The sequence below is a fragment of the Cyprinus carpio genome, unplaced genomic scaffold (genome assembly GCF_018340385.1).
Source record: "Cyprinus carpio isolate SPL01 unplaced genomic scaffold, ASM1834038v1 S000006762, whole genome shotgun sequence".
NCBI lineage: Eukaryota > Metazoa > Chordata > Actinopteri > Cypriniformes > Cyprinidae > Cyprinus > Cyprinus carpio.
Window position 1 is genome coordinate 720,620 of NW_024879359.1, and position 26,561 is coordinate 747,180.

Genomic DNA, 26,561 nt, shown 5'->3' on the forward strand with positions numbered 1-26,561 from the left:
CACGGTTCGGCACGCGCTAGGACTGTGGTTTAACTTAAATCTGACAACACATCTGTAATATGGTTTCTTATAAATAACACACAAAAAAAACAAGGTTTGGCTAATGTATGTTTCTGTTGATGGATGCGCATTCTGGCTTCCCAGTACATTACAACAACAGCGATAAGAAGAAAAAAAAAACGTGGACAAACCATTCACTCTTGTTCAATGCGAATGCTGTATGCTAGAATACGAATAGTCATGTATTTTCTTTATCACCCGGGTGCACAGGAGAGAACAGCACACGTTGATTTCTGTGTTGAAACTAAACTCATTTAAGTTTTGCCAGTTTAACCCTTTAACTGTCACCCCCCATTTTTTAAAATAGCTATTAAAGTGCACCAAACAAACATAGATTTAATTAATAAACAATCACTAATAAAAACAAAACTAAGGTCTCTCTCTTTATAGAAGAAGTGGCAAAAGTGGAATTTTTTCAAAAAATTAAAGTATCAAAAAGTTATAGAAGTTTAAATAAACTGTAAATAAAATGACCTATATTAATTTTATTATATTTTATTTATTATAAATATTTTACATAACAGGTTTTACTCTTAAATTGGTATAAAATTAAAGCCTTGTGTCTAAATAAGTTATGTTGCAAATTTGAAGCTGATATGAAAAAAATTGAGGTTCCTGTGAGATTTTATTTAGGGCGTCATACCACAAACAGCCACTGGGAGCCATCAAAACTACTTTGAATTTTGCTTAATGAATTTTTTTCTAGATTTCTGTCAATTTTACTTCTATCTCAAAGTAACCACCAAATATGGAATCCTGAGACTCAGACCTTTCCAATGATATGTTTGTTGCCAAGATTATAAAAAGTTTTGATTCTAAAAGACCATAGTGCATTTTGTAATATGACACTTGACACTGCCCACTAAGGGGGAGGAGACCGCCATGAGATTTTAAAGTACCATTTCCATGAGTAGCGCAATATCCGATTTCAAAATGGTTTTCACAGGATGAATCTTGGGCTTCTAAGCTTTCAAATGATATATAATTTATGATGATTACTAAAAGATTTTTTTAAGAGCGGCAAGCACAGGTGGGATGGTGACAGTTAAGGAGTTAAACATTTAAGAGCCAGAGGACACGAGCAGTGAAAAGATTTGTGCATGCGCTCATCCAAAGCGTGCAAACCCGCGTCCCAAAACATGCGCAAATACAGTATTAAGCTCTCTCTGAAGTATTGCCCGCGTCTCAGAACACAAGCAGATATTAAGCTCTCTCTGAAGTATTATGTTTGGATGGACAAATTCACACAAAAATTATGTCAAAATGTCTGTCTTGGTAAGTATCCTATAGCAGACATAGCCGGTTGAACATACTGTATACTTAATGTGACAGTCTTAATATTAATCGAACAGCAACAACAAATAAATCATTTACTGCTTTTGATTGGATAGCTTTTGTATAAATCTTTAATTTATACAGTCAAATATGCAAAGCTGTATTATATTTGATTACTTCATTCAAATTCTGTACCTAAAAATTAATGCTAGACCTACCTAAAAATTTATTTTATTTGTATCATTACTCGTTTGTATTTATTTGTGCTGTTGCTGGTAGTTAGATAGAATATTCTTATTTTCTTTATAGTATAGTTTTTCCATTAACACAGCACATACCGTAACCGCGACTCTAAAACGTGATACAAACCGAACCGTGAAAAAGTTGAACCGTTCCACCCCTAGTATGTGGATAACATCTAGATATGGTCGCATGTTAATGCCAAGTGTAAACGCAGCATTTGCTGCATAAGTGCGCGCTCTACTTGATCATTGTTCAGTACAATTTATTAGGTCTTTTCGCTTATTCGGCCGAACACCAAAATTCATGGCTGAATAATTTCGGTTGCTGAACATTCGGTGCATTCCTAGATCAAACAGCCAAGTAAACAGCTATGCTGTGTTCAAAATAAAAAAGAAAAAAATGTCTGAGACAGTTTGGTCCGTGGAGGAAATATTTGCGCTTATTGCGCTTATTCTGTTTATTTTATTTTTCACATTGAGTTGTCCTTTTTCTGTTCTTTACCGAAGTAAATATAAGATAAAAAAGGAGTCCCAAAAACAGAAATATCTGATCATCGTCCATATCGCTGCTTACATTACACTTGCTTTACCAAGGCAACGATTGACACATTTGTACATTTGTTCCAAAATAGCTCCATTGTTATCAGCACTACAGTGGAAAATTAAACCGTATCCGTGCTGACTGGCCCGGATCTGCACAGAATAGAATGGTTAGCAAAGAGAACTGTTCGGCCGGATAATGGAAAAGCGGATTATGAGTGATGTATACCTGCATACCTGCGAAAATCTTTGGTTTAAATGGGGCAGTTATTCATAATTTCATACTCTTTGGCCTGAATGGAATTAATTTGTATTTTTGAAAAGTTTTACATATCTGTATGCTGATCTGTAGAAAAATGCTGTGTTATGCATGCCAGGCCAGTAGATGGCAATGTCACCTTCTAACTCGCACATCCCTCTAGAGCAGGGGTGCCCAACCTTGCTCCTGGCGATCGACTGTCCTGCATTGTTTAGCTTCAACCTAATCAAACACACCTGCCTTTAATTTAAGTGAGCCTGAAGACCTTAGTTAGTTGGTTCAGGTGTGTTTGATTAGGGTTGGAGCTGAACTTTGCAGGACAGTCGATCGCCAGGAGCAGGGTTGGGCACCCCTGCTCTAGAGTCTAGACTGATCACATCATTAACTCTAAACCACTGAAAAATTGGCTAGTGAGACTCTGGCCTTAGACAACCCTTTATTGCAACAAAATGCAAAAGCCTGACAATAGTTAGATCAGGCCATCCTTGCAAATTAGCAAACAAACGTATTTGGTTTAAATGGAACAGTTTTTCATACTACATTTCATACTTCCATACTCTTTTGGCTGAATGGAATTAATTTGCGTTTTTGTAACGTTTCACATGCAAAATGATCCCCATTCACACAGAATTGTGAAAACAACTAAAAATGCTGTATTTAACATGCCAGGCCAGAAAAAAACCTATGTAACCCTGAAAAAAAACATTTAATACACATATGCGTGACATCCCCGTTGTCACAAATACGTGCTTTTTTTTTTTAGTTTACATGGAGACGATAACGGTATTGTTTTTTCGCAATGATCTTGGTATTGTTTTTCAAAAAAATTGCACTTTGAAACCTGTTTTTAAAGCTTGTGTTTTAGCCCAAATGCCTTTGTGGTGTATTTAAAAATTTTTCCATTTTATTTTGACGTATTGGCGTTGTTTAAACACCCCCTATCTCACGAGAAGGTCTACAGCAGTACTTTTGATTTATCATTCTCCAATTTTGCCCAATTCCCATGAGACGTTCCACACAGTACATTATAAATTCCATATTAATAATTGGATTCCATTGTGTGCATGAACCTAGACACCTGCACGTCAAAATGTGTTGTCAGAGGAGCTCTTGTATTTATTTATTTTTTTTGCTGTTTTATGCTGCTATGCTTATAGTTAGAGACTTCATTGTTTTATTTTTGTAGATTCTGTTCAGCCCACTTGCTTTTGGGTCCGTTAGATCAAAGGGAACTACATTAGAAAATGGTCTCATCCTCATTTTTTTTCTGTGCTTTGAAAACCTGTATATCTAGCTTAACTAACTGATTATTTTTTTAGTGGTTTCTATCCCCACAGCAACAATCCGTTTATAAAATAATAATTTCCAGATACTGTGCATATTTAATGATTTTCTGATTACAACTCATGTTGACATTCAAATTCTAAAGCAGCTGGATATTTGTTACAAAAAAAAATGTTAGATACATGAAACCCATTTGTAAAAGGCAAATGATTCAGCCAATTTTCTTTTTGCATTTTTTTAAAAAAACTAATTGTTTCAGTTATAGCTCGGAGGATGTGTTTTGCTTAAATCTAAAAACTAGATGGCTTGAAATTGCCCTTTTGTTTTTTTATATTGTAGGAAGCAAAGTTTGATGCATTACTTATAATTCACGTTATGTGGAGGAAATGCACAGGTTTGACACTACAAATCCCAATGAAAACATTGATACTATGCCATTCAAAATGTACTGTTAATGTATTGCTTTTCATTCTATTCAGAAACCTTCGAAATATCAAAAGGGTGTTAGATTGAGCAACAGTAATGGTGTTAAACACACCAAAGAGCCCATTGATTGTAGCTACAGCCCGTTCCATGAAATGGCTGCAGTGTTGTTTTTTTCTGCTCTTCCTTCTTCGTCAAGAACAGAAGAGCTCCATCTGAGCATGCTCAGTGTGGGCCATGTCAGAGCTTTTTACAGAGAGCTGGTCATGTGACCTGTGCTCAGGGACGGTGCATATGTGGGAAGATAGCTAGTCATTTGGAGAGTCATTTGTTTCCTCCTCCCACATGAATGAAGACCACTGCTTTAGGCAGGTACAGCCATGTTGCTGGAGGGTTTGACCTCTGATGAAGCAGGATTATTTCCATCTCCATTTTTTGCTTTTGTGGTCACAGGAACAAGTATTTCTGCTCCCAAGTAGCTGCAAGTAGCTGCTCCCAACTGGTATGTTTTTTGAAAGAAATGGACTTGGTACTCAAACAATCCACTGTTTTGCAACTTGGAAATGAGTTTTCCTTCTGATTCTGGATATCATATGATTCATCTGTCATCTTTCTGATGAACTGATTAAGCTCATGTTCCAGGATCTGAAGAGCGGGCCTGCTTGAAGTGGGACAGGATCTTGTAGCAATCTTGGATCTGCAAAGAGTTGGTCCTGCACTCATCCCCAAATCTGAACTCTGAACACTTCCTTGGGAAGATTTTTCAGGGGTAGCTGTACCCCAAAACCATATTTAATTAGCCTACCATGCTTCTTCATCAACTTTGATGTTTCTAAATCTATTTATAGGAAAAAAGGGTAGATTTTTTTCAACACCCTTACGAGTCGTACAACTTAGAAAGCCTATCAAAGCCTCTCAAAAAAATCCAACACAAGTCCCTGTAAAGTCTTAGACGAGAACTTTATTGGCATTAATAGATGGTTTTACTACAGTGTTTTTGCATTTGTCTTCAGTGGCAGAAAAAGAGAACTTGCAAATGGGATAAACTTGAGTAGCCAAGCAAATCGAGCCAATTATGTGGGCAATCCTTGCTGACATCGACCACCTATAATCAGCAGTGCAAAACATAAACTGGCTGCTCCTCTTGCTGGCAATGAGCTTGGTTTCGTTGGCTGGTCCTGTTGTAGATTCCTTGGAGGTGAATACTAGGATCCCTCTGCATTTGTAAGAAGCTCGTTTGCATGCCTGGAGCCGTCTGGATTTATATTCTCAAAACACAACTCTGCGTGTGTGTGTGTGTATGTATGTTTGTGCTATATTGCAATTTCTTTTGTGATAGGGTGATAAAAACCAAGCTGTAGAGAAATGCAAAGAAGAGATAGGCCATCCAAACGGGTAGTGAATAGCCACACTGTCGCTCTCTTTTCTATATGTTTGTAACTCTCCCTCCTTCCCTCTCATTGTTTCCTTAACTGGTGCTGTAGAAAACCAGGAAAAAGCATAGCTCTTAGCCATTTCCCAGCTGGAGAATGTGGAACTACGTTATCACTCTTTGAAATCTTGAGGGCCCTCGATATGATAATTATGGCTACTGGGGAAATCAGTTTTATCTGACTATCAGTGTCAGTGGTATGAAGTGACTACGAAATGGCAAAAAAATGGTGAAAACTCCTAGTATGCTATGCAGGGTTCAGTTGTGAAACTTTGTTCAGTGGTGGTTTCAGTAGTGCAGTATTTTGGCAGAATGACAATCAAGAGACTTTTCTGCCTCTGCCAAGGTTTGTAAGACTAGGCCTTGACATGTGGTGTGAGAAATGATTCTTGCGAAATCAAAAGGAACTTTGTGCTTAAGATCTATTTCATTGCTACAAGAGTTTAGCTTATTGTGCAGAGTATTCATAGTCCTCATTTTTAATGTATTCATAACACTATATTGCATCTGTGTAGAAGAAATGCATTAGGACTGTGGAAGAATTTAGAGCAGTGGAACAGACTGTGTATACCCAAAGAATCTGCTATAATATCAGTACTGGTTTAGTATGAATGAGCACTAGATTTCTTTCAGAGAGCAATCTACAGGTTACAAAGCTAAGTTATATGAACTGATTAGCCTCCTGCTTTGTGTTGCTCTGATAAATGGAGATAAAGGCAAGATTTGTGTCATGAAGTTGAGGCTCTCTGTTGTTTTTTACAGTTTGGAAGAGAAACACTACATGGTTCTTGGCAATACTGGAGGACATTTACACCGTGCAAAAGTTGGGGTCCTAAGGTTAATAAAAGGACTCAGCTATTGTCCCCCTAAACACTGGTGTATTGCACACATTTGACTTACATTGTTCATTTTCCAAAAAAGAGAATAAAATTAGTGTGGTAAATTAAAAAATAAGTGAATAAATATAACACAAAAGGACATAACATAGGCTTTTTTTTTTCATTTTCATTATTCATTGGAAAACAGCACAATGAAATTTTTTTTTGTCTTGAGCTAGTTGAAATATTCGATTGAAATATACGAGATTGTACTGTTGAAACGGTATCTGTGAAATATGCCATTCCTCAAGTATCTTTTTGATGGGAGTCAATTTACTTTCATTGACTCCAGTGCACGTTCCTCGTTTAATGTAAATGATTTAAGTTTTGGAGAAAATTGAACTGATCCGTGAAGACTATATCAAATCATCATTGATTTTTATTAGCCTGTGCTAGCATTTACTCGATCACTAACCCATATGAAGCAGCATGTTGATTTCTGCATCCGATTAAAAATACAAATGTACCAAACAGCTTGTTTTCAGACAGCTTTGATTTGACTACTAACATTAAGAAATGTTTTTGCAACTGGTTTCTCTGGGCCTTGTGTCTCTTGTGACATCTGTGCCCTACTAAAGGACTCAGAAGAGAGAAAGACCTCTTGAGAGACGACAGCAGATAAAGGATAACACAGTCTTGCTCCTGATCCCTGTGGTAGCCAGCAGAGCTTCATGTTTCTATGGCTTCACTATACATTTCCTGCACCTTTCTAGCAATGAAATGGCTGCCTGAATTCGTTGTTGCCCTGCTCTCAGGAGAAAAAAAAAAAAACGGAAATTTGAACCTGACTGGGCATGCTCAGTGTGAGCTTTAGCTAGCTTAAACGACAGAGGGAGCCTCTGGGTCACATGATCAAACAAGCCGGTTGAATGCTTGCATGCGGGAGGAAAGAAAAGAGAAGCAGTCAGCTCGAAGCTCTTTCTCCCTCAGTGGAGGCCATCGTTGTGAAAGCAGGTATGAAAACCAATGGAGGGAACCTTCAGTTACTCAGTGCTTGGGTTCTCATCATGCTGGTTCTGAATGTGCATCATTTTGAGACTCGTCATCTTGTTTTCCCTCGTGTTTTGTCATCACTACTAATCTCATCTCATCTCATCACTTTCAGTCCATTGATGTTCAGAGGAGAGGAACGCTCTGAGAAATGACTGAAATATGGCCATCCAGTCTTCCTCTTAAGCTTTCAGCCAGTGTTGTAGTCAACGGCCCTCTCAGCTGAAACAAGAGAGAGTGTCAAAATCCGTTTGAGCTTGAAACCTTCAACAGTGGCTTTTCTTCCTTCACAGAGGTCTGAGTCAATGTTTGAAGTTTTGAGGAAAAAATCCTGGGGATTAATAGCGTTTGTGGTCAGATGGTTGCTGCTTCTGTTGGCACAAATCTATAGAGAAATATTAAGCAAGGGAAGAGGATTGGTTTCTGAATATTGGGCAGCAAGCAAGAGGTGGTTCAGTTTTATATGCTCGCATCTCATTTTGAATCATCTCTTTTGACATCCTGGACCTTTTAGTTTGCATTTGCTCATTCTGCCTGTTTTGAAGACTTCATTGATCTGGATCCAGAGAATTTTAGATGCCTTTAAACAGTGGAGACCTAGCAGGCATCCCAAAATGTTTTGCGCACTGTTTTTTTTATTTTTTTATTCTTTAATTCTTAAATTTTCGGTTCTTATTTTTTTTATGGAATGTTGCAGTTATCATAAATGATTCATCTGTGCATGTTGTTATGTGTTTTTAAATTCCTGTGCCTTTGTCATTTTTAAAATCAAAATCGCCTTCATAATGATATCTCTTCTTCAATGGCGTATTGCACCGGTTCAATGATGTGAACAGTCCAAACAATACTAGATCGGCAAAATCAAAAAAATTCTCATTCGAGAAGCTGTTTCACTGGGATGTACATCACAGAAAGACGATTACAGTTTCTGCTTCATGTCGACTTTGATAAGCATTTGAAACTGTAGACATTATACAACTATAAACGCTTCAATCTTTAGTATGTTACATTGTCAAACTTCACACACATTTTTAATGAAACTAGTGCCGTACAGTTTTGAAAATAAATATGGTTATTTTGCAGTTTAAATCTGAATTGGTCTAAAAAAAAATGTACTTTTTGGCAGTCAGATCAAATTTTTGATGTTTACTTTTGGTTGATTCGTCACACTGGAAAAGGCAGGTTGTCAGTTGTAGAGGCATTGGATTGTGGGATACAGTATTTCTCATTGTTTGCTGTGTTGTATTTGCACATTTTGCCAAAAATTGTTGGTAATTTTATTCATGAATAATTTGTGTGGTATGCATACCATATACTGCAGAAATTTGTAAGAGTTGTGTGTGTAGTATTCTCTTCCAAACATAGTCATATTGTTCAGGAAAGAAAAAAAAAATGCAGGCCCGGGGCCTGTTGTGAGATCCTAGGGCTGCCAGTACGAGGAGACTACAGTAAATCTGAAAACTTGCTTTTTGTATGTTTCCTAAGAGAATATTTGAAAACCGTTCCAGTTGCAGAGAGGCTTTAAACAAGAAACAGTCTGTGTGACAAGACTGATGACACAGTTTATTGGTAAGTCTTGCTGTAGAACTAAAGAATGTGGCCTGTTGTGTTTTTCCAACCTTCTCCAAATGTGAATTGACCAAAAACAGGCATAAAGTCTTGAGTTCTCATTTTGTTTGTTGCTACATGCATTTTGGCCATATTTTTAGTAGTGTATGATGAAATCCTTCTGTGTTTTTGTGTGGCAAACTGATTTGTTACATTTGAATGGATTGGTCACCTGTGCCTTGGCTTGTATTTTGGTATCTTCATTGACTGCCATTCATGCGTGAGTCACAGCCACAGCTGACACACTGTACGGTCACTTTGACTCTGACGTTTGCTTGCACACACATTAAACTGAAATGAAGGTGTGATTCATTTTAAGCACTCTCATTATTTCATACGTCCTCATTAAGAAATTGTTGCTCTCGGCTTGCGGTGGTGTGTTGAAACTATTAGAAAGGTGAGGTCAACAAAATCCTCATGGGGTTTTGTTGTTTGCTCTTTGATCTCTGCCACTGAATGGTATGATACAAACCCGGGTCACCATTTACCTCTGAATCCACAGCTCAGATTAATTAAGTCTTAAAAATCCCACCGGGTGGCTGATTAATTCTTAGCAGATACCAGAGAAGCTGATCGTACGCATGTGGAATGGAAGAAATCAAAACCTGTTTATTGGTGGAGGGTTGAAAAGTAATGCTGCAATTACAAAAAATATTGCGGTTCTCTATAGACTCCAAAATAGGTCATTAAAGGGACAATTATATAAAGTGGTGTGATATCCAGATAATTATTGAGAATTTATTTTTACGAACCCCGGTATAGTCTTATATGTGCATATATACTTTCTAGCAGCATAATATTTATTTATTTGATATAGATTCAGTTTTCAATCATATATTATATCTCGTTTTTTAATTTTTTTATTTAAACTCTAAATGTGTTGCTCGCCACACAAAGCTGTTTGTCTGCTATCCCCAATCCACCCAAATCCCAATCCAGTACCCCATATCCAGTGGAAAACATTCCCTGTCTGGCTCGTTGTATCAGTAAACACTGTGGTTACAAAATGGTGGAAAGGAGCAGAAGGCCCTTCCCTCCTCTTTCCTCTACTGAGCATGTTCCCTCTTTGGCCTGTAGGGGGAGATCCAGGGAAACAACTGGATAATCGCAGTCAAATGCTTTTCTCTCAATGAGAGGAATGTTGGAGCTGATATCTGGGATCCATTTTCAGCTGGTCTGCTTGGAAAATGTTTTGGGCGATGAAAAGATCACTGGAGTTAATATTCAAGGTGATGGTTTACAGTATATTGATAACATAAAAGGGCTTGACATGATTTTGAGAGATTCTGTGAATGGAAAATGATGGGAAATGCAGCTTTTTTGGTTGTTGATCATTTTTAATATGGCTGTGCCAAGTTGTTCTTCCTGTGAAACTGTGAATGGTAGCACTGAAAACCGCCACGCATGCTAGAAATGCCAAGAGAGTGGGATATACTAGCTGTGGTTAGGTCAGAGCATCTGTGACATTTGGGCAACATGGTGATGGTGCAAATATTCTTGAAATCAGCTGCATACTTTGCATTTGCTCATATTCTTGCATGTAGGCCTCTGAAATGCCAGTCTAGACTGGTTTTAGTTTTGGATGTTGAAGGGAATTTTGGTGTGCTCATAAGTTCCCTTTAACATCTGAAGCTAGTGCACACTTTTTGTGTCTGAATTTCTCCCAAAATGAAGTGGAATGTCTTACAGAGGGAGATTGAGTGAGAGGTCGTATTAATCACTCTATTCTCATAACAGTTTTCCATGAGTGAACTTTTACTCTCTGACAGCTAAGAATAGCTGACTAATTAAATTTAAAAGAAAATAATAAAAAAAAAAAATAGGATTATCTAGTCAACCTAGCTAATGGTCAACCTGGCTAGTCTTCTGTTATTAGTTGACAATTGAGACCCACTAGACAACACTGTGTCAGTCTATATATTATGGATTCTTATACTATTGTTAGATATTTGAAACCATTTATCTTTGTAACTTAGTCTTTTGCTAAAATGTGAGTTGTTTTGTGCAACTATTTCTTTTCAAGAGACTATTTTATTCTCATGTGCCAAGAATGTCTCTTCAGCTCTTCTCTGTTTGCTTTAAGAATGTTTTTCTAAGATAAGGAACATAATGCTCTGAGCTAATTTTTGAAGAAAACCAGTGATCCAAACCAGGTTCTAGGGGGCACCTGAAGGATTTAGATTTTGCTGTATTAAACCTATTAAACAAACATTATGACTTCAAATAGAAACATTATGACTGTCAATTGATTTAATAATATGATAAAATCTTCTTATTGGTTTGTAGTAATTGGTTAATGCATTGTTACTTATTAAAGCAGTGTAATTAAGTAGTAAGGTATTTCGTAGACAGACTTCAGATTTCTTTACTCATCTTCTCATTAATGTTTTTACTAATGACCGTGTTTTTTGCTTGTATAAATTCAGCTTTGATGCTAATTATATGCAAAGACTATACAAAGACTGCAAATGACTTGTTAATCTGGATTCCGTTCATGAATAAATTTGCTGTTACTGTGGATGGAGGGGTGCTTCAGCCTTACTGATGGGGCAGTTGAGTCACAGAAGACAAAAACGGTTGGGAAACACAGCTCAATTTCAAGGATTTGTCTAAGAAATTGTTGCTTAAAAAGGGTACTCTCATAACAAGAGACATTTTGTAATAACCAAGGTATGACTTCATCAGAGATGCAGCTGAATGCTGGTAAGACAGAATGATCCCAACGTGGCAGGGACCTCGGAGTTTAACCACAATCTGTTTGGGGCTGGTTTGATAAGGTGTGATGGGGTCTTTGTAGTGTCAGTGGGGCAGATCTTCCCTGGTTTGGGCAGGGAAAGGGGGGACTCTTATTATGAAGTGGCTCCCCTGGTGGTGAGAGAGAGGAACAGAAAGCCACACAACCTCCTTTGTTGCAAGAGCAGCTCCAACGAGCGGCAGACATTTTCTGGCTGTGCAACGGAAGGCAGCCGGTGTGTCTGCCAATCAGATGAGGTCTGGGGATCGAGGCTGGGGTGGGGGAGGGGGACAAACGGTGGGAGAAAGCTCGGATTTGCTTGTAATTACTGCACCCTCTGACCTACCTCTTCCTTTTTGAGCCTGGCTGCAGAGATTCACTCCAGTAGTTGGTATGTGAGTAAGACTGGATGCACTACTTAAGTTGCATGGCTCGAGGACCATATGCTTCCAGACAAAAAAAAATCAACAAGTATATCTCATCACCTCATGCCTTGCTGTTTGTTTCCTGTTCAGGGTTTATCTATAAACATGCTTTATTCAGTGAACAAGAGAATTGGGTGAAGCTGAAATCCTTGATGCAGGTGATCACCTGACTTTTTGCAGGTTTCTCCTGGCTTCTTCTTGGGATGTGGTAGTAAGTTGAGTAGTAGCTCAAAGGGATTACACATGATCTCAGGTGTTTTCCTAGGCCAAAGCTTGATCTGCTTTGTTAGACTGTATGGGAGTCCTGTAGAGGTACATTGTCTTTTGGAGTGAGACCTCTAGACATTAGGACACTCTTTCTAGAGTTGCGTTTTCTTGTGATTTTGTTAGATCTCAAGGATGTGACACATCTGATGGTACCAGCATGATGATGTTGTTGTATCCATTGAGGGCAGTTTTGGACTCTCGATGCACCATTAGAGAGGACTTTCCATGAAGTCTCAGCACTTTCCCAAATTTGTCTTTGAATCTACTTACTGAAACAGGGATTTTTTTGTTGTGGCTTGTTTTGTTTCACTTACCGTAGCAGGAGGGGTGTTCCACATGGACTTTATCAAGATATGGATCAAGCCGTCTACTTCTGGTGGACCGTTAGCCAAGAACGAAAGTGACCAATTCAACCACAACATGTAAATGAAAGAGAGAGAGAGAAAAATTTGTGCAATTAGGGAACAAGAGCATGCTGGACCCTCAGTGTCCACTCTCTTCCTGTTAATTCTTTCTGTTGTTGTTATAAACGTCATGATATTATTGGGCCTGGTCATGACTGGTTCATTTTAAATAAAGACATGTTTTTTTGTTTGTTTTTTTGATTATTGGATTTAAAAAAAAAAAATATATATATATATTTTTTTTTTCTTAGGTATAATGAACCTGTAGGATTTGGTTGAAACCAGTCATGGCTTAAAGCATTGGGAGATATTGAATCTCTTGAAAATATAACCTTGACTCAGGAGTGATTGACAGCTCAAAGCCCAGCCAATCAAAGCCTTTGTTATTCAGATGTTGTTTAGACTGAAGCTTTGGGATAAGCCTCTCATATTCCCAAGGGAAGTCTCCATGTTTTTTTGTTTTGTTTTGTTGGCAGTGGCCATAATGATTATCTGCTATTTTTAGAAACAGGGGTTCATTTAATTTCGATTCAAACTCTAATTTGATCCGCTTTCATTCTCATTACCGCTTTAATTGTTTTAGACAAGTTATTCCTGCCATCAGCCTGGCTTGGACATTGTAAAGTTTCCTCTCTCTTTAAGAGACATATTATTCATTACTGCTTTGATACTCATAGTTTGCACATACAAATTTTTTCCCATGGTATTACATATGTTATGGAAACCCAGTAATTCAACTATGTGCTTGTTTTCAGCCCTCCAGTTTGGCCAATGGGAATTCAGGGAAGAGGGAGACCATGAAGTCCGAGGGGACAAAAGAGTCTCGCAGTGATCAAGAAGAGGGTAAATACTGAATTTATTTTGATTCATGAGCATTTATGATATAATGTTCATGGCAACATTTTGACTCGTTTCACTCTTGATAGCCATGTCTTAACACATTTTGACTCATTCTTTAGTGTTTTATTTAAAAAATGTTGTTTATTGGAAAACTATTACATTTAATTTTGAACATTTTATTTTACTTTTTTATTTTTATTTGTATTTTTGTTTTTAAATAGAATAATTAATTTAAGTGCTTTAACAAAATATTTCTTTCTGGTCTCTGGCATTATTTACTTCCATTGTGAGTGTCTTCTATTCTAAGCCCAAATTTTGCTTCATTTTTAACAATATGATGCCAACTTGTTTTGAACCTGGAACAACCTCTTAACTCTTAAGACTGTGAAATCAAATAATCTTTTTCTGTTCTGTTTCTTTTAGGAGGAGATGAAGATCACTCGAACGGGCAAGCCGACCCTCTCAGAGAGGCCACTGAGCTGAATGGGACCTATGAAAATATGGACACAAAGAGAACTGAACAGAACCAGTCTGCACAAGGGTCACCAGCCCGATCCTCAAACCATGGAGAACGGACTGTCAGAGACTGAGCCCCCCCCCACGGCTCTACAGTGGGCAGTAATGGATATATTCTAAGCAAACAGCAGGAAGACACAGTGTCAGCCCCCACACAGGACTAACTGGTCTCCCATAGGGGGTTCCACACTGGGGCATGGGACTAAAAGCTCGCCAACTTCAGCTTCTACATTGCGACCCCCAGAACAGGGTTCTTCAAACAGTCCTGCAAGCCCAGGACCGAGCCCAACAGAGATGCGAGCAGAAACAGAGACTAAAAAAATGGCATAGTATCAAATACGCCCCCACCAACTATACATCGCGCACGCAAAACTATGTCAAGGCCGGCTTCAAACCCAGACACTAAAGGTAATGAAGATTTACCACAATGAAAAATTCTGCGTCAGCTGCACTAGTCATGACTGCAGTGCATTCAGCACTGAACATCCCACAATGTTGTTTTGGTCTTTTTTTTTTTGGTCTCATGAATCATTGTCATGGATACATATAATAGCATTTCTGTTCCTCGCTTCAGTTTTTGAATAGGGAAAATAAGGAGCCAGTCATGGTGAAAGATGACAGTCTGGGTAAACTAGAGGCAGTGCAGCCTCAGCCATCTCCAATCCAGAATCAGCTACCCTCAAAGCCAAATTGACGCCACATCTGTACTGAACACCACACCAGCCAAGCCACAAACAGGTTATACACTGTACTGACTTTCTTTGTTTCCAACAAACCTTGTCTCTCTAAAGTTTTTTTTGATGTGGTATTCCATTGACATTTTATTTACATATATCTATGAAAAAAGTTTGGGATGGGCAATATATCGGTAAATTTATTTAAATTTTTTTTTTCATATATATATATATATACTGGCCATTGTTGGTTATTCCATTGTGCTAATTTCCCACATTTTTTTTTCTTAATGTTATGTTTTAAAATTAAATAACTGAATCTTAAGTTTGTTTTAGTATTTTTCAGAAAATCATTTTATTAAAATTAAATAAAGTTCCTGCATTTTAAAATGAAGTATGCAGTAAACATATACATATGCATTTACATAAGCTGTATACCAGAATTCTCTCTTTATGCATTGACAGTTGAACCCAGACCTGTCTCTCCCTCAGTAGCAGCCGTGTCAAGGAAGAAGAAAAGAAAGATGGGAATGTATAGTCTTGTGCCCAAGAAGAAAAATAAAGTTTTGAAACAACGCACAGTTCTGGAGATGTTTCAGCGTATGTCCCAGTCTCCACCCAACCCTCAGGTCAGAGATCGGACCATTCTTTGAGTAGTTGCTTAGATTGTTAGAGTTAGACTTGACCATTAGTATTCTTATCTTAATATTTTTGCATTGCTAATAGGTTGAATCTTTCTGTACTTCTTAAAACCAAGACATGTGAACGTTGACATCTAATGCCAGTCTTTTTATTCCTTGGCTTCGCAGCAGTCAAAGGAAGCCGTGCATGTGAATGGCGAGAGAATAGAGAATGAGTCTGATGAAGAAGAGTCAGAGGACGGAGAAGACACAGAGGAGGAGGATGAGGAGCTGGTCAGAGTGGATGGAGCGAAACCCTCTCAGGAGGGACCCAAGATAGATTCAGTCTCTCAGGTGGGAATTTCAGCAACAAAGCTCATGAGCCAATGGAAAAATGGTCTCATCCATTCTTTTTTGGATTTTTTGTCCAAATGGCTTGTTCACTGGATCTGTGAACAAGTTGAGTAGTATCTAGTCATTACATTCCTTTGAAAGGATGTTTATTTGTTCATTTTTTCATTCAAAAGCCTCTTGAAGAAGAACAGGAGTCTGAGGAGTCACCGGAGGGTGAAGGCGAAGAGGAAGGGGATGAATCAGACTTGGTGAGTTCACAAACATTCTATCAGAAGACACAGCATAACCAAGAGTTATTTGGACACAATGCTTTGAGACCAGTGAGTTTCACAGATCTGATTTGAGGTTCCTGAGATAATGCTTTGTTTCAGTTTGCGGACTGTAAGTTCCTTCTGTCCTCCTCAGAGTTCAGAGTCCAGCTTGAAAAAGAAATGGAAAAAGAAAGTCAAAGGGGACCATGCCTGGCTCCGACCATCAAGGAAACGCAAGAGGAAATTGAAAGCGAAAACAGAAGGACTATTAGGTACAGTCAATTCTAAAATGCCTGTTTTCCTGGAATATCTGCTGTAGGGCAACACCTCAGCTGCCAATGACTTTCATTTACAAATCTGTCCCATCATAACTCCAGGAATGGAGTCCCAGTCTCAATCTGAAAGCCAGAGCTCCCCATCAGCCCCTTCTGACAACAGGAAAGAGTATAAAGAAGTCCCACTAGACTCCCTAAACCTAGCAGCACAGGAAGCCTTACTGACATCTCAGAATACAGGTGAAATGATATCCTGAATTATTATTATTATATACATTTTTGGGTATTTAACATGGGATAGCAGTGAATGATGAAAATGATGGTTTGCTTTTTCACTATATGATGAAGTGCAATAAGAAGTCTGTTTCTTGTTTAATGCTATATAAATTTGTTTTCTCTTCAAGTTGCAATCTTTTAAGTTCTTCAAGTTTAGAGTAGAAACTGGTTGCTAGTTACAAATACATTTTTTATTTCTAAGTCTTAACCATCACAATCTTATCGATCTCAATCTCAGTGTCTTGAAAGACACGTGTAAATTTGTATAGTAAGGACTTTGTGGTGGCCTCCATCTTGGAAAAAATTAGTCATCAAGACTCAACTGATATGGTGCCCCCTGGTGGTCATGTATCTATTCACGTGTAATCCAGTTTGTGCTATCTATGCAATATTTTCCATCGATATACATCTGATTATGAAGTAACATTGACTTTCTGCCTTCTGTGTTTGCAAAATGATTGTCTTTAAGCTCTTTCAGGATTATTAGAGTCTTATAGATGTTGTTTCTTAGCTGTTTCAGGGTCAGTGGAGAGCACAGACACCGACATGGTGCAGGAACTGCCCCTTTGCAGCTGTCGAATGGAGATGCCCAAGAGCCGAGAGATTCTCACACTTGCGGACAGGAAGTGTATGGCCACAGAGAGCATTGATGGCCAGGTGAGATGGTTACCCTTTTTGAATATGTAGAACAATGATGGTGACAGTGTTTGCATTTTCAGGAGTATATTATCTCGCTATATACCATGGGTACTCAACTCTGGCCCTTGATGTCTTTGAGTTCTCGAGGTCCTCAAGCTCTGGCCCTCACTTTTTGATCCAACTCACCTGCATTCCTAGTAATCCTGAAGATTTTTATTAGCTTGTTCAAGTGTCTTTGATGTGGTTTGAGCTAAACTTTGCAGAAAACTGGACCTTGAAGGCCAGAGTTAAGAACACCTGCTATATACCATCTGAATATGGTACCAGTTTTGGAAATGAAATGAGGTGAATAATTCAGTTCAGTACAGAAGGTTCTAGGTTTCTTAAAACTGCTGAATACTTGGCATCTTCTTTTTCTGTATTGTCATGTTTCATGTTACAATACACGCTTTTTACTCTTTTTAAAAGACGAGGTTCTGAACTCTATTCTAATTGGTTCCCTGTTGTTCTGGGGGTAGCTGAGCCGTTGTCAGAGTGCAGTGCTGAAGCACGAGATGATGAGGCCTTCAAACTCAGTCCAACTGCTGGTTCTGTGTGAGGACCATCGTACGGGCATGGTCAAACATCAGTGCTGCCCAGGCTGTGGCTTCTTTTGCAGAGCCGTGAGTCTTTGGCTTTACCCCAAGAGAAAACGTTTTAGGTCTTTGATTGGGTTTCAGCATGACAAGCCAATGGCCAAGAAATTCTTGACTGAGTGCATGTGTCTGAAAAGCTCCAGAGTTTTTACTTCAGCACATTTGAGCAAAACACTCAAAGGTATTTCATGTGGCCATCGTGTAGGGCGTCTTCATGGAGTGTCAGCCAGAGGTGAACATCTCCCACCGGTTTCATCGAGCCTGTGCCTCGGTGCTCAACGGGCAGAGCTTTTGTCCACACTGCGGAGAGGAGGTCAGCAAGGCGAAAGAGGTCACCATTGCCAAGGCCGATACGACGTCTACTGTGCCTCTCACCCACGGCTCCTGCACGCCCAGCACCTCAGAGGGCAAAGCAGACACCACCACTGGAGGGTATGTGCAAGCTGTTAAATATTATGTACCTAGCTAGGACTTTGTGGATCAGCATCCTTGTAGGATTTTTTTGTGTTTGTTTCTTTCTCCACTTTTGGGTTTAAAATTGATTTGTTGGTCAATAAAGGTCCACTCGGCTCTCTATTCTTGGAGAGGGCAAAGCAGATAGCACCTTATCGAAACCTCCACGGTCACATGACACATCTGTGTCACCTTTGGGCTCCAGAACCGGACCTGTAGGAGCTGGATCTGGAACCGGACCTCTACCAGGAACCACTAAAGAAACTCTGGAAAGTGTCCTGCTGGCTCTAGATGCAGAGAAGTAAGAAAACCAACAATTATGGCCACATTATCCATACTAACATGGGGTTCAATCATTATGAAGTCTTGTACAACTTGCACTGACTCATTCCCATAATTTCATCTACTCCAAGCCCAAGAAGCTTCGGTTTCACCCAAAACAGCTGTACATTTCTGCCAAACAAGGGGAGCTGCAGAAGGTCCTATTGATGCTGGGTAAGAGAGATGAATAAAGTTATTTTTCTCATTCATGGTTGTCTGCTCTGTGCTGGAAACCTCCTTTGTCATTCTCAGTGGATGGGATAGACCCTAACTTTAAAATGGAGAGCCAAAATAAACGGCGCACACCGCTCCATGTAGCAGCTGAAGCAGGTCATCAGGAAGTCTGTCATATGCTGGTGCAGGTGAGGGCAAATGCTACTAAGCTAGTATTAATAACTGACTCAAAGATGAAAATTCATCATTAATTCACACCCATAGACCCCACCTGTATGTGGCTTTCTTTTTTCTGTGAAACACAAAAGAGGGCCCTGTAGTAGTTCTCAGATCTCAACTGCATATACAATTATGACTTTTCAAGAAGGCCAGAGTTAAGAACTAGGTTTAAGTCACACTAGGTTTGAGCTCAATGACTTTGACGTTGTCATTATTAAAATCAGTGATTTTATTTTTCAGGCTGGTGCAAACCTTGACATGTGTGATGAGGACCAGCGGACTCCCCTGATGGAGGCATGTGAGAATAATCATCTTGACACAGTACGCTATCTTCTGAGGGCTGGAGCCATCGTCTCTCACAAGGTCAGCTGGCACGATCAAGAGGGCTGATAAGTTTAGCACAACATTCTGTAATCAAATGCTTTTTGGGGAACATTCACTCTGTTTGAAGCCTAATCACACCGTTTCCTTTTCTTTTCAGGATGTTGAAGGTTCAACATGTCTCCATCTTGCTGCTAAGACTGGACATTTTGGCATTGTACAACATTTGCTGTCTACAGGCCTTGTAGATATTAACTGCCAGGTTTTGGAACTTCTGTTACATTTAACATTTGTAAAAATATTTAGAGAATGCAAGATGGTGTTTTGGGGGATTTCCACCATTTGAGTCAATAGACTGTGCCAAACATATCTCAGGAATTTCACACACTGCACCAATAGTCCTCCATCCAACTGAAAACTACTCCTACTGGTTCTTGTTGTGAGTTTCTCGAAGATTACAAGGCACGTTAATGATGCACTCTCAATCAAAAAAAAAAAAAACATTTAAAAAGTTTGATTTTAACCTTTAATTTCAAAAAAAAAAAGAAATCTGAAATTCCTCAAAAAAACACAAGTATAAGTATAAGATAAGTATAACAAAAGAACTTTTCACTTATACATTTAAAAAGTTTGATTTTAACCTTGAAGTATTATTTATTTATTTTTGTGATTTAAAGTATATACCAGTAGTTCTCAATTAGAGGGCCTCAAGATGAGAAAATAATTTGCATTTAAATTTATATTTTTTATTATTTTTTAAAAGTGTGTATTATAGACATGGAAAAACCATGTAAAATAATAAAATCTTAAAATGCCATGGGCATTTTTGTAATGAATATACATTGTTCTAGTTATTTCAAACTTCAAAGTAGTTCATTGCATTGTAATTGTGAGAAAAACAATTTTGTAAAAATCCTCATAATCCTTCAAATTATTGGTGCATTGAGTATTGTTGTGGACAGTGGGAGCCATTGGAGTCCAAAATATTGAGATGTAGTTGCATTTCTTGTTCCAGGATGATGGAGGTTGGACAGCTATGATTTGGGCCACGGAGTACAAACATGTAGACCAAGTAAAACTGTTGCTTTCCAAAGATACTGAAACCAAAATCAAACACAATGTCTGTGTGCTGTGTTTTGTATATGGAAACTGCAGTTAAACTGCATCTAAGTTACATCTGGAGTTTTACAGTATTTTGTAGTTTACTTTGTCATATTTTCATTTCTTGCATATGTTTAGATGACAAAGACTGTTTAAAATGCAGTGTATTTGATCTGTTGCAATTGCCAACTTTGATTCTAGGAGGAAAATATCTGTCTACACTGGGCGGCATTCTCTGGCTGTGTGGAGATAGCTGAGATCCTGCTGGATGCAAAGTGTGATCTGAACGCCGTCAACATCCATGGAGACTCACCGATGCACATAGCGTCACGGGGAGAGCCGGCTCGACTGTGTGAAGTGAGTCAACATCCACTAGGTTTTATCGATCCAGACTGATTGATTGGGAAACTTCCTTTCAATCTCACAGGTCTGTAGTGAGCTAGGCTTATTTACAGCTTAGAGATGTCTGAGCCGTCCTCCTAGAAGATAACGGTACTGCAGGATTACACCCATATCCGATGTACTACAGTCTAATCAGGTGCTTGTGTAGATCCTAATCAGCTTAAAGCTGCATTTTTTTTATTGGAGACTGGATCAATGTCACGTAGATTTATTGAAGCTGGACACTAGCAATAAAGGCTTGCTCTCATCATTTCCTGGACAAATTTGATTATTGATCCGTTGGCAGGCAGTTACAGTGATTGGTTGGAGTCCTGAATGTAATATTGCCACAGGAGAAGATGGATTACATATTTTTTCATCCTTAGAATTGGCTTGTTTGAAACCCGTGAATTAAAACACTGTGACAAAAAAACATTTTTTTTTTGGAAAATGTTAGTAATAGTAATAATAATGTTGTCCTAACTTTTAAGAATACCTCTTTTGTGCCTCCTGTAGCTTGTTTCTGTCACGAGGTGCTGACATAAGCCTTAAGAACAAAGAGGGAGAGACGCCCATGGAGTGCTGCAGCCTGAACTCGAAAGTTTGGTCTGCCCTTCAAGCCAACAAAAAGCAGAGAGAAGCCAACAGCAATCAGACTGACCCTGTAGAGAAGCTTCTCAACAGGTAGATCCACTTAATTCATATCTCATTGTCCTTCAGCTCACAGTATTACCATGTTTATCTAAACCAGAATTAAGACCTAAATTAGCTTTTAAATTACCGTGTAATTGTGTTTAGGGACATCGCCAGAGGCTATGAGAAAGTCCCCATCCCGTGTGTGAATGCAGTGGATAGCGAGCCCTGTCCTGACAACTACAAATATGTCCCTGATAGCTGTGTGACGTCCCCAATGAACATTGACAAAAATATCACCCACTTGCAGGTAAACAAGCTGAAGTCCTGTTTTTATTCTAACACTTTTCAAATCTCATTGATATAAGAAAAACAATTAAACAACTCAAATTTGAGTTGGCTGGTTAGCTAAGGCAGAACATTGAGTAATAATCCCTAAACAAAGGAAAAAGATATATAATTGTTATTTTGCTCCGCAGTACTGCGTCTGTAAAGACGATTGCTCCTCAGCTAGATGCATGTGTGGCCAACTCAGCCTGCGCTGCTGGTATGATAAAGTAAGTCCATTTCTGAGCTCTCCATCCATAGAACCTAAACAATCAGTTCTCTGGCAATCACTCCTGATGTTATATCTGTAAATTGGGAATATTTGGGTTATTTTGAAGCACAGTCACATGAATTACTAGCTCTTAATGTCATTTGACTTGGCAAACATCTCCACCTAGAGGTGGAACTAGCTAAGTACAAGACAATGCGATGTGGTCCAGTCAAAAGTATTAGTGGTGCTAAATCAAATATCACTGTTAATAATGCCTATACCTAGAATTAGGTGTTTGTTAATTGTATTTTAAGTATTAAACTAGCTTAGGTAATATTGATATCTTTATCTAAGTGATAAAACAGATCAATAATAGGGGACCTGAGCATTAGCTATGGACAATAATAAAGTAAGAAACTAGCAAACTGCATACCAATGCCCTGAAAACCATTCTGTGTAATCTAGCATCATTTTGGCGAGTTTTGAATTGCCAAGCACCACTGACATGTTGCAATGTGCATTTTAGTATGAGAGCTCAAATGTTTTGTGTTTTGTGGCATCAGGAGAGCCGTTTGCTGCCCGAGTTCTGCAATAAGGAGCCACCTCTTATATTGAGTGCAACCACGCCTGCTCCTGCTGGAGAAACCTGCAAAAACCGTGTGGTACAGAACGGACTGAGGTACCTCACATCCACTTACATTTTGGATTAAACCCCCTCATTGTTTTTCAACAGCTGTTAGGTTAAACAATATTAACACATCCTAAAATGTGACGTCAGTGTGGCAGATATGGGTTTTTCTTTTTCTTTTTCTTTTTCTTTTTTTGAAATATGCTGATTTATGTCAATAAAATAACTGCAGCTGATCTCATGATTTTCATTCTTGTGTAATTAATAAGCAAGTAAAGTTTGTCATCCCTAAAAACATTTTGTAATTTTTTTTATTTATTTATTTATATTTATAATTTTCTACACATTTTTTTGTGAACAATTGTGGCCCCCTAATGATCTATGGACTTTAGTTTGAAAACTTCTTATCTGGAGAACAGGATTACTGATATATTGGTCATATCTGTTATATGTATAATGCAGTTTAATTATAGTATATGAAATGTACACATAAAATCCTGAAATTTATTTTACTAAAAACTCACTTAATAAAATTTGAAAACATTTGCGGTCCAAAAACTATGTAGAATAATTAAAAAATCTGACAATTAATCACCCTGACCAACTATTTAGTATTCACATGTACTTGTTGTTAAATTGTAGTATATTATCTGAGTATTATTGAGTGGTTTTCTCTTAAATAATTTCTTAGGATAAGACTGCAGTTGTTCAGGACGCAGATGATGGGATGGGGTGTCAAGACGTTACAGGATATCCCTCAAGGAACATTTGTTTGCGAGTGAGTTTCTTATTTAGAACCCTTTTGAGCTTTATGATGTTTTCTAAAGTTGATTGAGGCCTGCGTTATTTCTTCCTGACTGTGTGTGGCTGTGCAGATGTTTGTTTAGGTGTGTCAGTGTGGATACGATTGTGTGCTTAGTGTGTTTGTACCCTAATGTCTCATTTCCTTCCAACAGATACATTGGTGAGATCATCTCTGACGCTGAAGCAGATGTCAGAGAGAACGACTCCTATCTTTTCAGTCTGGACAGCAAGGTATTGCCATCCTAGGATGACTTCCCTTTAAAATCACATTACCTCTCCTGTCTGCTCCCGTCAATAGTGGATTATCTGCATGCCTGCAAGCACATTTTGCATGTATCGTTTAGATGACCTCTGTCAGCACAGAAGAATGATTTATTTGGCTGTATCATGATACTTTTAGTACTTGTATTTTAAGCCTTCAGTAGTCTTGCATAGACAGATGTTGGAATGATGGCATAAAATCTGACCTGAATCAAGTCTAATCAGCATGCAAGCAAGCAACCACAAAGGGAAAAAACTGAAGTACTGAAATCAATTATGATAAGAAATTAATCAAATTAATACTTTTTAAAAGTATTATTAAATTAATAGGGTAAATAAATACTTTTTAAAAATACTTTAAATAAATAATGAAATCCTATTCAAAAAGGATGCATTCAATTGTAAATTGTTTTAAATATGCTGTTTCTATTCATATTTTTAAAAAATACATCACAGTTTCTGCAGAAATATTAAGCAGCACAGCAGTTTTTAACAATGATGATAATAAGAAATATTTAAATAAAATAAATCAGCATATTAGAATGATTTCTGAAGGATCATCTGACACTGAAGACTGGAGTAATGGCTGCTGAAAATTCAGCTTTACATCACAGGAATAAATTAAATTTTAATATACGGTGTATTGAAACAGTTAAACTTTAAATTGTATTATTTCACAATATTATGTTTTTTTTTTTTATTCATAAAAATCATACATAATTTACCGGAATATATATATGTGTGTGTGTGTGTGTGTGTGTGTGTGTGTGTGTAAAATACTTAAAAAGAATAAGAAAAAAAGAAATAATGAAAGCTCATCCTTATTGTTCTCTTCAGTCTGACCTCACTCTACAAACACCTTCTCAATTTATTTTCTGTCACTGCTGTTGCAGGTGGGTGATATGTACTGCGTTGATGCGCGTTTCTATGGCAACATCAGCCGCTTCATAAACCATCACTGTGAGCCGAATCTGTTCCCCTGTCGGGTGTTCACCTCTCACCAGGACCTCAGATTTCCTCACATCGCGTTCTTTGCCTGCAAGAACATCAGTGCCGGAGACGAACTTGGGTCTGATTTACATCATTGTCCATTTACTTTCTAATACTCAATTTAGGTTGACTCAACATGTTAGTTTCCCCATCATGCACTTCATGAATGCATTTGTTGGTGCTCATTTATTTTTACCGGAATATAAAATTGGAATTTCTCTCCCCGTCTCAGGTTTGATTACGGTGATCACTTCTGGGTTGTAAAAGGGAAGCTGTTCAGATGCCAGTGTGGCTCATCCAAATGCAAGCACTCAGCCCACTGCCATCGCCCAGAGACAGGCAGACAGTACTCCGGGAGACCAGCAGCCCAGCGCCCTGCCCGATACCCAGCTCGTCCACCCCATCCAGCCCCAGCTAAGCCCTCTGACAGCCATCTTTCTAGCATAAAACATCCGGTTCTCCTACTTCTACGGTTGCCTCCCATCACCAGCACGGACACCTCTGTTATCTCTAATCAGCTCCGGTTACCAACCCGGGCCACTTGATGCCACACCCACAGTGCCCACATTTAGCTCTGGTGGTCTGAAAGCCTTGATTGGTTGAAACGGTTTAGGGGTTTGAAGTCTTGAAGGTGTGAGGGCACAATTGGAGTTTTTTTCAGGGTGTTCAGTACGCACATTTTGTACAGGTTTTTTTATCATCACCCCGCCCCTTTGGACCACGATACATCTCGTACAACATCATGAAAATAGCTCAAAGTGGATTCCTGTTTTGTTTTTTTTTTCTCTTGAGAATGAACCTGTTTGAGCCAGTTTATGGACTTTGCAACAGGTTTCCGTTGAGTACTACCTTATTCTTGTCCCACAGTGTTCTCCTGCCCGACTCGAACTTCTGTGTCATTCGCATACACGCATCTTGTCATCTTTTATGAACTTAATTCTTCAATGTTTTACTTCAGCAGTCAAGGTCAGCGAAAACTGAACTATCGATTCCCAAATGAGTTTCAAATAATTAGTTCATTTAACACTTTATGCATCTGTTTGTTTTACTTTTCTTCTGATTTTAGTTTTTGTACATTCACAGAATATGCAGATAATTATAAAAAGGTATTCAAAGACCAACCTTTTTTTCCCAGTAGCCTTTTCTGAGTCCTTCAGTGGGCTGTATTAACTTGAGATGAGCTATTGGCTAGCGATCATTGGACTTAAGCGCCCGTCGTGCGTGTCCTCCTCTGATTGGTTCACAGACGCAGGACGTCATGTCAGTGCTACCAAAATCATGAAAAGGCCTCTGAACAGGACTTTTTGGCACTATTTCCTCCCGGTAACAAGCCCAGGTCTTGAGTATAAATGCGTTTTAATGGCGAATCGCCACTGGAAGTGCAAATTAATCCTGGACGAGTCTAAAAACAAGCCCTATGGGTTATTTCCTGCATGTTACAGGCCTGGTTAGACACGGCTGCTGTTAAATACATATTACTTGCACCCCCATCGATGCAAATGCAAACTGTAAATATTTCTGTGCGTACTTTCGGTCACAATGATGGAACCTATTAGCATGCTTTTGAGACACGTGCTTAGGAATAGGACTGGAACGTTTCACTCTGGTGGAATGAAATGTGGTCGGGTGTAGAAAAACGCAAATGGTGCTGAAAAAAGGTTTTTGTTATGTTTATTTTTTACTCACTAAGTGAATACAAGTTGTAAAATATGGTGAACAAGCAAGTGTTTCATTTTTTTTTCTTTTTCATTTGTATTTTTAAATTGGCATCTGTTTTTTTTTTTTTCTAACTGTTAGCCTGTATCAATTTTGTTCCATAAGTTCATGTTAATGGTG

At 38.5% G+C, this 26,561-nt stretch overlaps 1 pseudogene; it reads left to right on the forward strand.

Annotated features, from left to right (window-relative positions):
• The first annotated feature begins 5,081 nt into the window (after positions 1-5,081).
• Positions 5,082-25,286, forward strand: LOC109053896 (annotated as a pseudogene).
• The last annotated feature ends 1,275 nt before the right edge of the window (positions 25,287-26,561 follow it).